This window comes from Lithobates pipiens, unplaced genomic scaffold (assembly GCF_037356315.1).
Source record: "Lithobates pipiens isolate NorthernLeopardFrog02 unplaced genomic scaffold, aLitPip1_a1.2 Scaffold_10, whole genome shotgun sequence".
Lineage (NCBI taxonomy): Eukaryota > Metazoa > Chordata > Amphibia > Anura > Ranidae > Lithobates > Lithobates pipiens.
The window spans coordinates 87,398,965-87,414,821 of record NW_027507686.1 but is presented as its reverse complement, the minus strand read 5'-3'; positions in this window follow the sequence as shown (position 1 = coordinate 87,414,821).

Below are 15,857 nucleotides of genomic sequence, written 5' to 3'. Positions count from 1 at the left end.
TCTCAAATGTAAAAATCAATATTACAGTATTGTTATCAACCCCCCCAAATATTGTAGTGAACATGTTCTCAGTATTCATTCATGTGTGCTTAATCACCAGTTTGAATAGGACCATCATTAGTAATTTTTACATCTAGAGATCAAACACTACAGTATCATTTATTCCCAGAAAATGCATCCCCAATATTGTGGTGAGTATGTTACTCTAGTGATCTCCACTAGCTTTCGAATCCTGTGCTGATCGACTGCCCTGCTGAATTGTGAACACAGGAGGTTTGTCACTCTGCACTATTCAGAGATCACATTATATTTTCTCAAAAACTGCAAAGAGTTCTCTCACTGGACAAGGTGGGAAGACGGTGGTTAAGTCGTGCTCTCCAATACTCCAATCAGAGGATATGGTTGATTTATTAAAACTGAAATCAGAAACTGATTTCAGATTTAAACTGACTGACTACTATGCACAGTTGCACCAAATTTTGCACTCCCAGTTTGTTCAATTAAAACGTATGTAAAGGAATTTTAATTTATTATTAATAACAAAGATCTCTATACTTACCTGCTCTGTGCAATAAAATTGCACAGAGGGGCTCGTCCTCCTCTTCTCAGGTCCCATGCTCCTGGCCCCTCCTCTCTTGCTGGTGCCCCTGTTATGTCCCTTCGACACAGTTTCTCAGGGTGTTGCTCGCAATGCTGCCACATGGTGGAGTCATATACAACAGCCCCCAATAGAAAATCAGTTCCTGGATAGAGAGAGGAGGAAATTCTAGATGCCGCAGATCCATGTAGGTGTACAGTAGTGAAATGACAACCTCAGCCTGAGCTCCTGCCAGGCCATGCCCCCAGTGCATTTCGCTCCCCTTCTTAGAGCTTAATCATATGGAACTGGTTCCCATGGGTGCTCTCGTGCGGGCTTGCTCCCGAGCCCCGCTGCTGTATTCATTGACACAGGCAGTGGGACTCAGCCCCATCCCCTCGTGACTGGAGTTGATTGACAGGAGCCAACGGTCCCGTTGCTATTGATATCCCCAGGGGGATGGACAAAGCCAGGAGAGCGACACCACTCATGCACAGCACTGGATCGCAATGTTCAGGTAAGTATAAGTGGGGTGAGGGCAGAAGCGGCTCTCTAATTAGGTGGTCGTCTAAGGACTCACACTCACAGGGGCCTCGCGGCCACCTAATTTGCCTAATTGAAGAGCCACCTCTGTAGCAGAGCTCCCTGCTCTACAACACCGTTTGCTATGTTTTGGATTCCCTGCCCGTGTCCTCGTCTGGCTCCTCATGTTCTTAATGCAGCACCTCTCAGCTCAGTGTCCTCCCCAGCCAGAGTTGCATCCATTCTTTTCTGCAGTGCTCCGTAGGTGCTCTGCAAACTTCTCCCTTGCAAAGGAAGTTTAAGTACACATGTGCAGCAGCCCTATGAGAGCCAGAGGATGCTGCAGGCTTGTCTGCTAGTCCCCACCTCCTCCCCCATCATACACAGATCTCTCTTGCCTTGAAGTAATGCTACTGATCACCCTGTCTGTGCTGTTGCTGGAGGGAGCCCAGGCAACCATGAATGAGTGTCCTGCAGCTTGGTTATGCTGAGTAAGATGACCCCATATGCCCCACACACCGCCCCATCATCTCACCTGGGGACAGGGATCCCATATCCCTTGAGGACAGGGCCTCCATCCCCCTTGAGGACAGGGCCCCCATCATCTCCCCTGGGGACAGGACCCCCCATCATCTGTCCTAGGGACAGGCCCCCCTTATCTCCCCTGGGGACAGGGACTCCTTCTTCCCTGGGGATAGTGCCCCACCTTCTTCCCTGGGCACAGAGCCCCCCATCATCTCCCCTGGGGACAGGTCCCCCACCATCTCACCTGGGGACAAGCCCCCATCATCTCCCCTGGGAACAGGGCCCCATCATCATCTCCCCTGGGGACAGGGGTCCCATCATTTCATCTGGGGACAGGGATCCCATCTCCCTTGGGGACAGGACCCCCATCCCCCTTGAGGACAGGGCCCCCATCATCTCCTCTGGGGACAAGCCCCCCATCATCTCCCCTGGGAACAGAACCCCAGTGAGATGACCCCATATCTCCCACACACCATCCCATACCACACCCCTCCTCCCCTGGGGACAGGGCCCCCTATCATCTTCCCTGGGGACAGGGCCCCCCATCATCTCCCCTGGGGATAGGGGTCTTATCATTTCATCTGGGGACAGGACCTATCATCTCCCCTGGGGACAGGGGCCCCATCATCTCACTTGGGGACAAGGATCCCATCTCCCTTGAGGACAGGGCCCCCATCCCCCTTAAGAACAGGGCCCCATCATCTCCCCTAGGGACAGGGCCCCCATCATCTGGCCTGGGGACAGGGCCCCACCATCTTCCCTGGGGATAGGGCCCCCATCATCTCCCCTGGGGACAGGGTCACATCATCTGCCCTAGGGCCAGGTGCCCCATAATTTCATCTGGGGACAGGGACCCATCATCTCCCCTGAGGACAGGGGCCCCATCATCTTACCTGGGGACAGGGACCCCTTCTTCCCTGGGGACAGGGCCCCCACCATCTTCCCTGTTGATGGGGACCTCATCTTTCCTGGCGACGGGAACCCCATCTCCCCTAGGGAAAGGGACCCCTTCTCACTTGGGGACAAGGCCCCCATCATCTTCCCTGGCAAAAAGGCACCTTCTCTGTGGACAGGGCCCCCACCATCTTCCCTTGGGATGGGGACCTCATCTTTCCTGCGGACAGGGACCCCTTCTATTTTGGGGCAGGGTGTACACCATCTTTCCTGGGGACGGGAACCCTTTCTAGCTTGGGGACAGGGACCCCTTCTCCCTTTGAGACAGTGGCCCCTTCTCACTTGGGGACAGGGACCCCTTCATCTCCCTTGAGGACAGGGACCCCTTCATCTCCCCGGGGGACAGGGCCCCCATCATCTCCATTGGGGACAGGGGCCCCTTCCTCTCTGGAGACAGGGCCCCATCTATCTTCTCTGGAGACAGGGCCCCTATCTATCTTTCCTATTTCCTAGGAACAAAAACCCCATCTCCCCTGTGGACAGGGACCCCCTCTCACTTGGGGACAGGGCCTGCTTTTCACCCTTGGACAGGGACCACATCTACCCTAGGGACACCATCTTCCCTGGGCACCAGGACTTCATCTCCCTTAAGGACGGGAACCCCCATCTCTAACCATCCATCTCTAACCCACCCTAGGGTGCCAGGATGAGGGAGGGGCAGTAAAATTCAAAGAAGATATCAATTCCTTTTATATGCAGTCTTCCCCACCGCTCCACCTATCCAGCTTTCTTCCACTGTCCCCGTGTGCTCTCCAGCCCCTGTGTGATCACCCCTTGTCCCCTGCAGTGCTACTGGGTTCCCTCTTCCCCTCTCCTGCTGGCTGCTGTGGGGGATCTGTCAGGACGGAGAATGGGGAATGGGCCAGTAAATGTGCCATTTTCCAGCCCCTTCTTTTTTATGAATGGAGAGTCAGTGGTCTGTACCAATCACTGACTCTGTCCATTCATAACTGTGGCATGGTTTTGTGTGCTTCAGTTTAGGAATTGACAGGAAGTTCTGTACAGAGCTTTTAACAAAGGGGACTCCTAGATCCCCCCCCCCCGTGTGAAGTGGTAATGGGGTACATTGTACTCCTACCATTTCACCCCAAAAAGTGACAGAAAAGGGAAAAAAACACACACACACACACACACACACAGCTTGACAGAAGTCCTTTAATAAAAACAAAACAAAAAAATTCCAGCGATGTAATCCTTCTATGATCTATGAACGATACAGCCGCCGTAAGAGCCACCCGGCAGAATGACATGCGACTCGGATGACAGTTCTTAAATAACCAAGGACAGGGCCACCCTTGACATGTACTGGTGACCCCGCCCCCTCTGACACGTCTCGAGAAACCCCTGTTGCATCAGAGGGGGAAACCCCCGTTGCCAAGGTGATCTTTATTTATATTGGCCATATTGTTTACTAAGAGCAATGCTATTTTATTCAGATTTAATGTGAGGCTCTCATTAAGTATATATCATTTAATATCATTTCACACAATTGAAAATAATTCAAAGAGCTTGAGAAGAAAAATTAGGTGTGCGAAGTGTGCTGCCAAGAGGGCATGGGGGTACATCATTGGTGTTAGTGAGAGTAAAATAAATCCCATCATTTGTGTCAGTGGGCTAAAATAAGTCCTATCACTAGTGTCAGTAGAAGATAAGTCCTATCCCTGGTGACAATGAGCACAAACCAAAGCCCATCATTGGTGTCAATGAGAATAAAAAAAATTCCATCGCTGGAGTTAATGAGAATAAAACCGCCAAGGGCGGAGCCAGCGGCGGACATGTAAACAGCACTGAATGAGAGCTCCGGCTGGGACGAAATCTCCTACTGAAATCCTGAGTGTTAGAGACACAGATCCTGACCCACAGCGGCACCTTAACACACCCTGGAGCAAGCAAAACAATTGGAGATCGCTATATACAGACCAACACCCATGGATTAAGCCGCAGAATGTCTGTGCCGTTTTGCATGGGGATCCCAAGATGGCGGCCACCATGATGAGACGGACCAGGGCCCCAGCATTCCCCTGGGGCTGTGACATCATAAGGGGTGGGGTCACCCTGTGACATCACCTGGTGACCCCACCCCTTATGCCTATATAAGTCGCTGCGCAACGTGTCCCCGGCTTTACAGTGGGAGAGAGTGCCGTGTTAACATCGGAAGAAGAGAAGAAGGAAGAAGAAGACTGCGGCAACGAAGACGACAAATGAGAAGACTGGGCCAACGCTAGTAAAAGAGCTGAAAGAAGATAGCGGCGGATCCCTGCAGAAGAACCGGAGAGGGGGAGAAGAGGTCGGAAAGCGCAGAGAAGTCAGAAGAAGGCCCCCGAAATCGGAAGAAGACCCCCGGATGGCGACAAAGAAGATGACCCCCGGAGCTGCCTAATAAACTACTTTAAAAACCTGTGTTGTGTGTTTTTTTATTGACACTTTTCCCCTCAGGTAAATGGGTAGGGGTACGATGTACCCCATACTCATTGACATAGGGTGGGGGGCCGGGATCTGGGGGCCCCCTTATCAAAGGGGGCTCCCGGATTCCGATAAGCCCCCCGCCCACAGACCCCGACAACCAACGACCAGGGTTGTCGGGAAGAGGCCCTTGTCCTCATCAACATGGGGACAAGGTGCTTTGGGGTGGGGGGGGCCGCAGGGCGCCCCCCTTCCCCAAAGCACCCACCCCCCATGTTGAGGGCACGTGGCCTGGTATGGTTCAGGAGAGGGGCCGCTCGCTCGTCTCCACCCCCTTTCCTGACCGGCCGAGCTGCGTGCTTGGATAAGGGTCTGATATGGACTTTGGGGGACCCCAACGCCGTTTGTTGGCATGGGGTTACCCTTAAAACCCATACCAGGCGATGGGGCTTGTAAGGTGTCAATCTCGCCGATGAAAGCGGTGACACTGACTTCCTTATCTAGTCCCATCGTACCTGAGGTCACGTTCAAAATGAACGGACTTTAGTCCATGTGTGGGCTAGTCTGTTCATTTGGAAAGTCCGGCGGACTAGCACACAGATGAGCGGATTGTCTGCCGGAACACCTAGTCCGGTGGATGATTTTGAGTCAAGTCTTCTTTCAAAGTCCGCCAGATTTTTGGGAAGAAAAAGTCCGCCGGGGCCCACACACGGTCGAATTGTCCAGCGGACTCTGGTCTGCCAGATAGTCCAATCGTGTGTACGCAGCATTACTCTTTTTTTTTTTAAACTGAGGTCTATTAGACTCTAGATCTCTCCTCTACCCTCAAAGCATCTAACCACATCAAGATTGGTGTGATAATATGCTTTCCCAATAGCGCTGTTTATATCCGGCGAAACCAAAGTCATGAAATGCTCGTAGCTTCCAGTTTCTTAGGCCATAGAGATAATTGGAGCTTTTCTGGTCTTCGACCAGCTCTATGGTCAGCTGGCGGAACAACTGGCTGCATTCTCAAGTTCCCCAATGGGACAATGGAGCCTGAGAAAACCATGGAAGACGGTGGGGGGAGGGGGACGTTCCCTCCCACGGCTTGTAAAAGCAGTCTAGCAGCTAATTATGCTTCGGCATATATGCTTTTTTTTTTTGTGGTGGTGAAATCACCTCCTACATCGCTGGAGTCGCTGATTTACGTATCGTGAGCAAACGCTGTTACTGTCAAGATAAATAAATCAGTGCTACAGCTGAATGGCATACCTGAAAAGAAAATAATGGTTAACAATAAAACACAGTAAGTATAAAATAATTACATACCTGAAAAGCAGACATGATACAACATAGTAACAATAAAACATTGCAGTTAAAAAATACAGTTAAAAGAGCAGAACAATAGAGAGAGAATAGAGAGAGAACAATAAAACGACTATTTTTTATTATTTTATTCAACTATTTTTGTCACTCATATATCCATGCTTGTTACAGACACAACGTCTTCTTTGGGGTGATCGTTGGATAGGGGTACCAGGGAGGACATACGGAAAATGCCTCTCATGCAGCCAGCTCACTGCATTTGGATTGGGAAGTTGGTCCACGGCAATGTCTGGAAACATAAGGGCTGTGATGATCTTTTCCTGGAATTTAAGGAAGGATACAGTTTGTCCTGACACTTTGTATAGCACATAAGCATTCAGCAGATCCAATTGGAATAAGTACAGACACTTTTTTGTACCCCCGTCTGGCCTTACAGGCAACTAAGCACGGCACCATCAACCGATCATTGAGGTCTACCCCTCCCATATTAAGGTTGTATTTGTGGACACAGAGGGGTTTGTCCACAACACCAGTCACCATTGGAATTTGGACTGTCATATCTGCGTGAAGGGAAGACAGAACAAAAACATTCCAATTATCCCTCCAATTCACTGCAAGCAAATTATTAATTCTAAAGCAGGCTCTCTCCCCCAGTCTAAGTTGGGACTCTACAAGCTGCTGGGGTAAGCCCCAGCGATTAGATCGCATGATGCCAAATGCACCAATTCCATGGTAAAAGAAGTGACTAATAATTGTCCACGTACACGTGGCACCCCTTTCCAAATAAGGGTAACACCAAGTCCCAAACAATCTTCCAGCACTCCCTATGAAGTCTGGGCAGTTCTCGGGGTCCACGTGACCATCTTTTCCCTCGTAAACCATAAAACTATACGTATAGCCTGTTGCGCCGTTACAGAGCTTATACATCTTGACCCCATACTGTATCTGGCACACTTGCTGGAAAGATACTGTTTGAAAGATGAGCGGCCAGAAATTTTAATCAGGGACTCATCAACGCAGACAACTTGATCGGGAGTAAAGAAGGCTACAAACTGTTGGTTGAAGTTGTTTACGAGGGGCCAAATTTTGTGGAGTCGATCAAATTCAGGGTCACCCCAAGGACGACAGAGTTCATTGTCATTAAAATTCATGAACCGCAAGATCTGCTTGTATCTGGCCCTGGTCATGGATGCAGAGAACATGGGCATTCGGTGAATTGGGTTAGTGGACAAATATGACTGCAACTCACTTTTTTTAGTTATGCACATGAGGAGGGATAAGCCCAGAAAGGTCTTAAATTCGGAAACCGTAATAGGTTTCCAATCTCTGGCAAGGGTCAACTGGGGGCCAGCTGCGATTAATTTACCAGCATACAAATTGCTTTGGTCCACAATAGATCTATAGAGATCTTTTGTGAAAAACAACAAATAAAAATCAAGTGGCATAAAATCAACTGTTTCCACCTGAATTCCGGGTTGGCCAGTGAATCGGGGAAGTAAGGGTGCTGCAGAAGTGGTTGGCTCTCAATTAGGATTGGCATATTCTGCAGGAAGGGCACTTTGGGCTCGACGGGCATGTGTTAGTTTTCTTGGTGGCAGCAGGGTGGGGACGCTAGCCACCACACCAGCTTGAACTGCACTTATGAGACTCGCCATGTCACCACGTGATACTGCAGTGAAGGAAGTATGACCAGGGTGTACTAGGTCGGTGCTTGCCAGTTCACCAGAAGGATGAACGGCACTAGTACTGGCTCTCTGCTCCATACGAGAGCCCTGCGGTTCTTGCACCTCAACAACAGAAGAAGAACTGGGTCAGGTATGCCTGACTTTAGCAGGGACCACTACTCCATCCCTTACTCAGGGACCGCTGTCTGTCAGGGTGTCGCTGCTGTTTACCGGTTCATATTCTGAGCCTGAACCTGACAATTGGGTGACTTCCTCTTCACTCTCATCTGTCATGCTCAGAAACGTGTAGGCCCCTGTTTGGACATTTTGGCCTATAAATTTACAGGTACAACCAGTGCAACTCACAGGCAAAAAGAGCGACTGGTTGACAGTGACTGCTTCAATCGCTACCAAAAAAACTGTTAGCTTTCGCAGGGATCAGTGAATTCTGCAGTTATGTGTTTTATGTAAGTGACAGTGACCGATTGCTACTGCACTTGGGTGGGCTGGGTGGAAGGGCTAAATGCTAGCTGATTCCACTAAGGCTGGGCTGATTCTGCTAACGCTGCATTTTTGGGAACCCTAAACTACTGGGGAATTCCAGTATAGATCTGATCAGATCAAAGATATTAATCCGTTCAAATACTATACTGTTAAGGGAGGTGTATGGTGTATACATGGGTGTTAGCGTTACTGACACTAATCTGATGCTGCCTGGGACTGACGCTGACCCTGACATTAAAACCTGACGTGACCCGCCGGGTGATCAGGGGGTTAAACCTTTATTAGGTAATATACGGCGGGTACCCAGACGCTATAAAAAACTAACCAGCGTCACCTGTGCAACTAATATGGTGATCACTGCTGACAGGGGGTGAAAGGGCTAACTAGGGGGCAATCAGGGGGTTAAAACCTTTATTAGGTAATATATGGGGGTACCCTGATGCTATGAAAACCTAACGGTGAAACTAACCAACCCACAGACTAGCGTCACCCGTGACACTAATACGGCAAAATAGATCTACTAGTAACACTGGTGACAGGGGGTGAAAGGGTTAACTGGGGGAGCGATCAAGGGGTTAAACATTTATTAGGGGGGAAATCATTGGCCTGGACTTGAAGACTGATTGGTTCTGCAACGAATCCGATCGCCACGAGCGACATACAGGTACGTGGTTTTGTGCTCCCGTGCCATTCTGCGGGCGTATATCGGTGTGAGCCGGTCGGGAACCGGTTAAGAAGGTCTGGTTCCTGTAGTGACCAATTGGAATGGATGGCACATGCAACAAGAACCGCATTGGGGAGTCAGGAACATCAACATCAAGAATCAACATAATTTGTGTCCGAACATCTTACCAGAAGGGTCATGTGTTAGGGTACTCCCTCCACACATGGAAGTACCCTGCTGGCCACAGTCCCTTCCAACACCGATCAGATATATTGGAGTAGATTCTAACCAGCCTGGTAGGGACCCTATACCAGCGTGTCAACAGCTTAAAGCTGTTCTCTTGCATCTTTGTGTCCACAGAGCTGGTATGGGTCAAGCGGAACAAATGGTCAAGTTGAGTTTCTGAGAAATCGTGCTGAAGGTCTCTCTCCCACTCTTGAATATAGAGGGGCTTCACAACAGGTCCCTTTGACTGAAGCAGTTTATACAGCACCAAAATAGAGTGGGGTATCGGATCTTTCCCCATCAGGGCTTTTTTTCAGTGGGATCGCGGAGGAAAGCAGTTGCGGCACTTTCTGTATGTAATAGCAAGGGGTGTGGGGTGTGCTGGAGGTAGTAATGATGCTGGCTACTGGGGGATCTTGTCACTGGTGGGGATATATTCTTGTGGGGATATATTTCTGTGCAAGGGTCTATTGTTGCTGGTAGGAATCTACTATTGTTGTATGGGGGAATAATTGTTGCTGGGGTGGGGTCTATTGTTATGTGAGAGATCTATTGTTGCCAGAGTGAGGTCTATTGTTGCTGGGGGGACCTATTGTTGCTGGGTTGGGTCCATTGTTGCTAGGAGACTCTATTGCTGTGTAAAGGATCTATTGTTGCTGGTGTGGGGGTCTATTGTTGCTGAGGGGACCTATTTGCTGGGGTTGTGTCTATTGATACTGGAAGATTCATTGTTACTGGCTTCAGGGTATCTAGTTTAATGCTTTTCTAGTTATTAGTTATTATCCATAATAATTATTTAGCACCACAAAATGATACTTGGAGCAGTACTGGGAGGTGGGTAGGGGGTGGAACTAAGGGGCCGTGCTCAGAAGATCGTAGGGCACGTAGACGGGGATGGGGGACGGGACTCAGAAGAGGGGAGTTCCTACACCTATTTTCTGAGAAAAAAAATCCCTGTTCGCCATACAAAATTTCTCAAACTGAGTCAGTATAGATGGTGGGCAGATATTAGGGGACTGGAGATGCACAAAATGATGAAGCTGTCTGTACCTCCAAGTGTCTAGCGGAAAATGCCCATACTGCTCTCTCAGGGCATCGAGAGAGAGAGAATGAAAAAAAAGCTAAGCACACCAATGCAGGATGACACTGCTGGTGTACACAAATAAAGTGCCACGTCCTAACATATTGAGAAATTGAGGAAAAATATAACTGGAAAAGTTTCATTTATAAGCACCACTGATAAAAAGTAATACATTTTATTAAGCACACCACATAAATATAAAACCAGTTGTGCTCATAAGTTTACATACCCTGGCAGAATTTATGATTTCTTGGCCATTTTTTCAGAGAATATGAATGATCACACAAACACTTTTCTTTTACTCGTGGTCAGTGTTTGGCTGAAGCCATTTATTATCAATCAACTTTGTTTACTCTTTTTAAATCGTAATGGCAGCAGAAACTACCCAAATGACCCTGATCAAAAGCTTACATACCCTATGTCTAAATATCATGTATTGCCCCCTTTAACCTCAATGACAGCTTGAAGTCTTTTGTGGTATTTGTGGATGAGGCATCTTCAACAGATGGTAAAGCTGCCCATTCCTCTTGGCAAAAAGCCTCCAGTTCCTGTAAATTCTTGGGCTGCCTTGCATGAACTGCATGTTTGAGATCTCCCCGAAGTGGCTCAATGATATTGAGGTCAGGAGACTGAGATGGCCACTCCAGAACCTTCACTTTATTCTGATGTAGCCAATGACAGGTCGACTTGACCTTGTCTTTTGGATCATTGTCATGTTGGAATGTCCAAGTACGCACCATATGAAGCTTCCTGGCTAATGAATGCAAATGTTCCTCCAGTATTTTTTGATAACATACTGCATTCATCTTGCCATCAATTTTGACCAAATTTCCTGTGCCTTTGTAGCTCCCACTTCCCCAAAACATCAGTGATCCACCTCTGTGTTTCACAGTAGGAATGATGTAGGAATGATCAGTGGTCAAGTCCTGGGGAAAAAAGTGTGGGAACTTCCACCGAAGATCCACTCCCCCACCAAAAAAAAAAATGATACGCTCATATGCACGAACGCTTCAAAAGTGGTATTTTTCATCCAATTTTCGTATTGTGTGCATGAAGCTTAACTGTTAGTACATAAAAAAAGACAATCCTCAATAAACATAAATACGGTAATTCTCTGAATAATCAGCATTCATTCAATTGTGCTTCCATGCAAATGTGAACATCATTTTATGATCTTTATTGAGGAATTTTATTTTGTATATAGAGTGTTTATGTTGCGAGTTTACACTTTTCATTGAACAGAGTTTGGATAACACTGGGGTAAAAGGAAAGGTCATAAATGAACTGCACTTTTTCTGGACAGAATGCTTGGGGAGATAGTGATATGTTCCTGCTTAGGGGGCTGCAAACTCTGCAGGGCTCCAACCCACACTCAAAGCTATTCCAACCCTTCACATATTTCCACATAAACTTCCCTTCTGGCATTAAACTTTGCCAGGTATTGTGCTCAGCTTACCACCCCAAACTGATGTTCCTCCCTCAGCTCAGCTCTCTCTCTGCATGTCCTGTGAGCAGAATAGCTGATCTACCCGTCAGCTAGCTGTGATTGACAGGTAGAAGTGGAAGCTGTCATGGGGCCCCCTACTGGCAATGCCTGAATGGTCAGGTGTACGGCACTTATTATTGCGAGCTGTCTCGGCAGCTGTTGGTGTAGCACCTGCCACACAGCTTGCATACTTCATAGTCTTGCAGGACACGGCTGCTAACGGGAACTGAGGTCCTGTTGTGGAAAAAGTACAGGAACTCCGTTCCCATGCGTTCCCACAGGACTTGAGCCCTGGGAATGATGTACCTTTCATCATAGGCCTTGTTATCTAACCACTCCAAATGAATTTGTGCCAGAAGGTTTGAGGCTTGTCTCTGCGCTGTTTGGCGTATTGTAAGCGGGATACTTTGTGGCATTGGCGTGGTAATGGCTTTCTTCTGCAGCCTCAACCATGCAGCCCATCTTTCTTTAGGTGCCTCCTTATTCTGCATATTGAGATATTTCACCTGAAATTATTTGTAGGTTTTTCTTAGCATCCCGAACAATTTTCCTGGCAGTGGCTGAAATTTTAGTTGGTCTACCTGACCATGGTTTGGTTTCAATAAAACCCCTAATTTTCCACTTCTTGATTAGAGTTTGAACACTGCTGATTGGCATTCTCAATTCCTTGGATATCTTTTTATATCTCTTTCCTGTTTTCTGTTTCAATATGTTTATTGGAAATTAAAGTAAACAAGAAATAGAATCCGCTTCTTGGGCGCCCTCGCAGGGGCTGTATAATCAAAAACATAGTTCCAAAGGGCTAAACACCACAATATCCAAACAGAAAAATACAGATAGGGAATGGCATCAATACTAATTACAACATAAGCAATCTTCTCCCCATTACCAATTCCGCGGTGGAAGCTTTTCACCCGCTACCCTCTACCATGAGGGGCAACAGAAATTTTTAGAAAAGAGAGAGAGATTAGAGAGAAGAGTAAAAAGGAAGAAAGACTAGAGAAGAGGGGCAAGGGAGAGAGAAGGAAAAGAAAAGAGGAAGAGGGAGGGAGGAGGGAAGGGGGAAAAAGGCTCGGGCGCGGGGGTCCCAACACGGGGGGGGGGGGGGTCAAACCAGGTCAAGGCAAGCTGTGTGGAGAGCAGGAAATTCATATGAAATCCACGGTTCCCAGATCTTCATAAATTTGGCATGGGAATCAAGCACGATGCTAGACATGCATTCATGTAGTAACATAGCGGACATGAGTGTCTTTATCTTATGAAAATCCACTCGTGAGGTCTTCAAAGCCTGGGCGATGGTCCATTTAGCTGCTATAAAAAGATAGGTAGCCAGCTTCTGTTGCGGACCTCGCAACCCAGGAATCGGACAATGAAGAAGAGCAAGCTTAGCATCCTTTTGGATTGTCAAATGAAAGAGTGTCTGCAGCAAACCAAAGATCCTGGACCAGAACCCCACCAGCCTCGGGCAGGACCACCAGGTGTGGAGAACATCACCCCGTAGACCACAGTTGCGGAAGCATCTGTCAGAGCTTCCCGGGAAGGCCTGAGCAGTGCGAGCCGGAACCCAGTACCACCGAAATAGTACTTTGTACGCAGCCTCCAAAGTGTTTGTATTAAACGAGCATTTGGCCACCATTCTCCAGGCTCTACTCCAGTCTTCCACATCGATTGGGGCCTGAAGGTCCCTTTCCCATTGGGCCATGTATGGGAGGAGTGCTGATGGAGAGCGTCCATTCAAGGATGCATAAATGGCCGAGATAAGGCCTGGGGACCCAGGGGCATGTAGGCATACGTGCTCAAAAAAGTTTTTTTGGAATGGGTAGGTGGACGTGCGGCGCAAAGCCCCGACCTAGTGCCTCAGCTGAATAAAGCGATAGTGCTCACTAACCGGTGCCTCATGCCTCTCCTTAATAGCCTCCCAAGAAGGGAAAAGGCACGTAAAAAGAAAGCTTTGGACTTGCGTATAGCCATGCAAGGGCCACCAGGAGAATGCCTGGGGTTCTTCCAGACCCGGGGGAAAAAGAGGGTTATGAGTAATAGGGAGCAGGGGTAGGAAGGAAGACATCAGATTACCAGAAAAGCGAACAGAGTCCCAAATTTCCAGCCAGTGGAGCAGCAAGGGGCTTAAGGAAGAAGGGTGCAAAGTCCGGGGAAGCCAAAGCAGTGCTTGTAGTGAACACGGATCACAATTAGGCACCTCCAGGAGCACCCACAAGGGAACATCCGAGGTTGCATGATATCTCTTTCCTGTTTTATACAGTTCAGCTACCCTTTCCCGCAGATCCTTTGACAATTCTTTTGCTTTCCCCATGACTCAGAATCCAGAAACGTCAGTGCAGCACTGGATGAAAGATGCAAAGGTCTGTCAGAAGTCCAGAAACTCACTGACCTTTTATACACACACACTAATTACAAGCAAACAGATCACAAGTGAGGATGGTTACTTTAATAGCCATTCAAACACCTTTGTGTCAACTTGTGTGCAAGTTATTAGGCCGAAATCACCAGGGTATGTAAACGTTTTATCAGGGTCATTTGGGTAGTTTCTGTTGTCATTATGATTTTAAAAGAGTAAACACAGTTGATTGATAATAAATGGCTTCAGCCAAACACTAACCAAACGTGGAAGAAAAGTTTTTGTGTTATAATTCATATTCTCTGAAAAATGGCCATGAAATCATAAATTTTGTCAGCGTATGTAAACTTATGAGCACAACGGTGTGTCTCCAAGACAGCCATCTATGTAAGTGGTGTACTGGTGACATCCCCAAATCTTGGCAGGACGGCTAGTACAAAGTACGAATTACCCACTTAAGGACCGACTCTCTTTTTGAGATTTGTTGTTTATAAGTTAAAATCATTTTGTTTTGCTAGAAAATCACTTAGAACATCCAAACATTATATATATATATTTTTCAGACACCCTAGAGAATAAAATGGCAGTAATTGCAATACTTTATGTCACACTGTATTTGTGCAGCGGTCTTACAAGCACAATTTTTTGGGAAAAAATACAAATCAAGCAACAGCTCGGAAAAAGGATACAAACATCATCGCGCAAACATGTTTGGCAACAGTGAATCTAAGCAAACATCAAGGTAATGCTCACTTACATTAGTATATGCTATAAGTTAGCACTGACATGTATGGCTCTGGGGTAAATAAGCATGCTGTATGTTCAGCCAAGGCATACGGTCCACGGCAGCAGGGTAAGGAACCAGTGAAACTGGGTATTACGTCCATATATATCATACACTTCTGCGGTTGTGTATAAACACTCTAATGCCCAGTACACACGATCGGAAATTCCGCCAGCAAAAGTCTGATGAGAGCTTTTGGTCGGAAAATGCGATCGTGTGTATGCTCCGCTGGACTTTTGCTGGCGGAATTTTGGCCAGCAAAAGATTGAGAGCAGGTTCTCAATTTTTCGGTCGGAAAACTTTCCTATCCGAAAATCCGTTTGTGTGTATGCAATTCCGACGCTCAAAAACTCACACATGCTCAGATTCAACTACGAGGCGGAAGCGCTTGGTCTAATAAAACAACCGTTCATAATAGAGATAGCACATTTGTCATGCTGCAATTTTTTAAATAGTTTAATGCAGCGCATTCTCTTCTTCTTAGGCCGCGTACACACGCGGGGACTGTTCGCTCAACTTTGTCCGTCAAACAGTTTCAGCGAACAGTCCGCTCAAAATTAGCATGGACGGACTTGCCCACACACGACGAACGAACAGTTTGCTGAAACCGTGCGCGATGACGTGAACGGCACGTACGACGGGACGGAAAATACGACGTCCTATACACTGCATTACAACTTTCGGCGTGTAAATCCTTTCTGAGCATGCGCGGAACTTAGTTTGACGAACAAGCCTACACACGAGGGGACTGTTCGCTGAAACCAAGTTTCAGCGGACAGTTTTTCGGAATTTCCGAAAAACTTT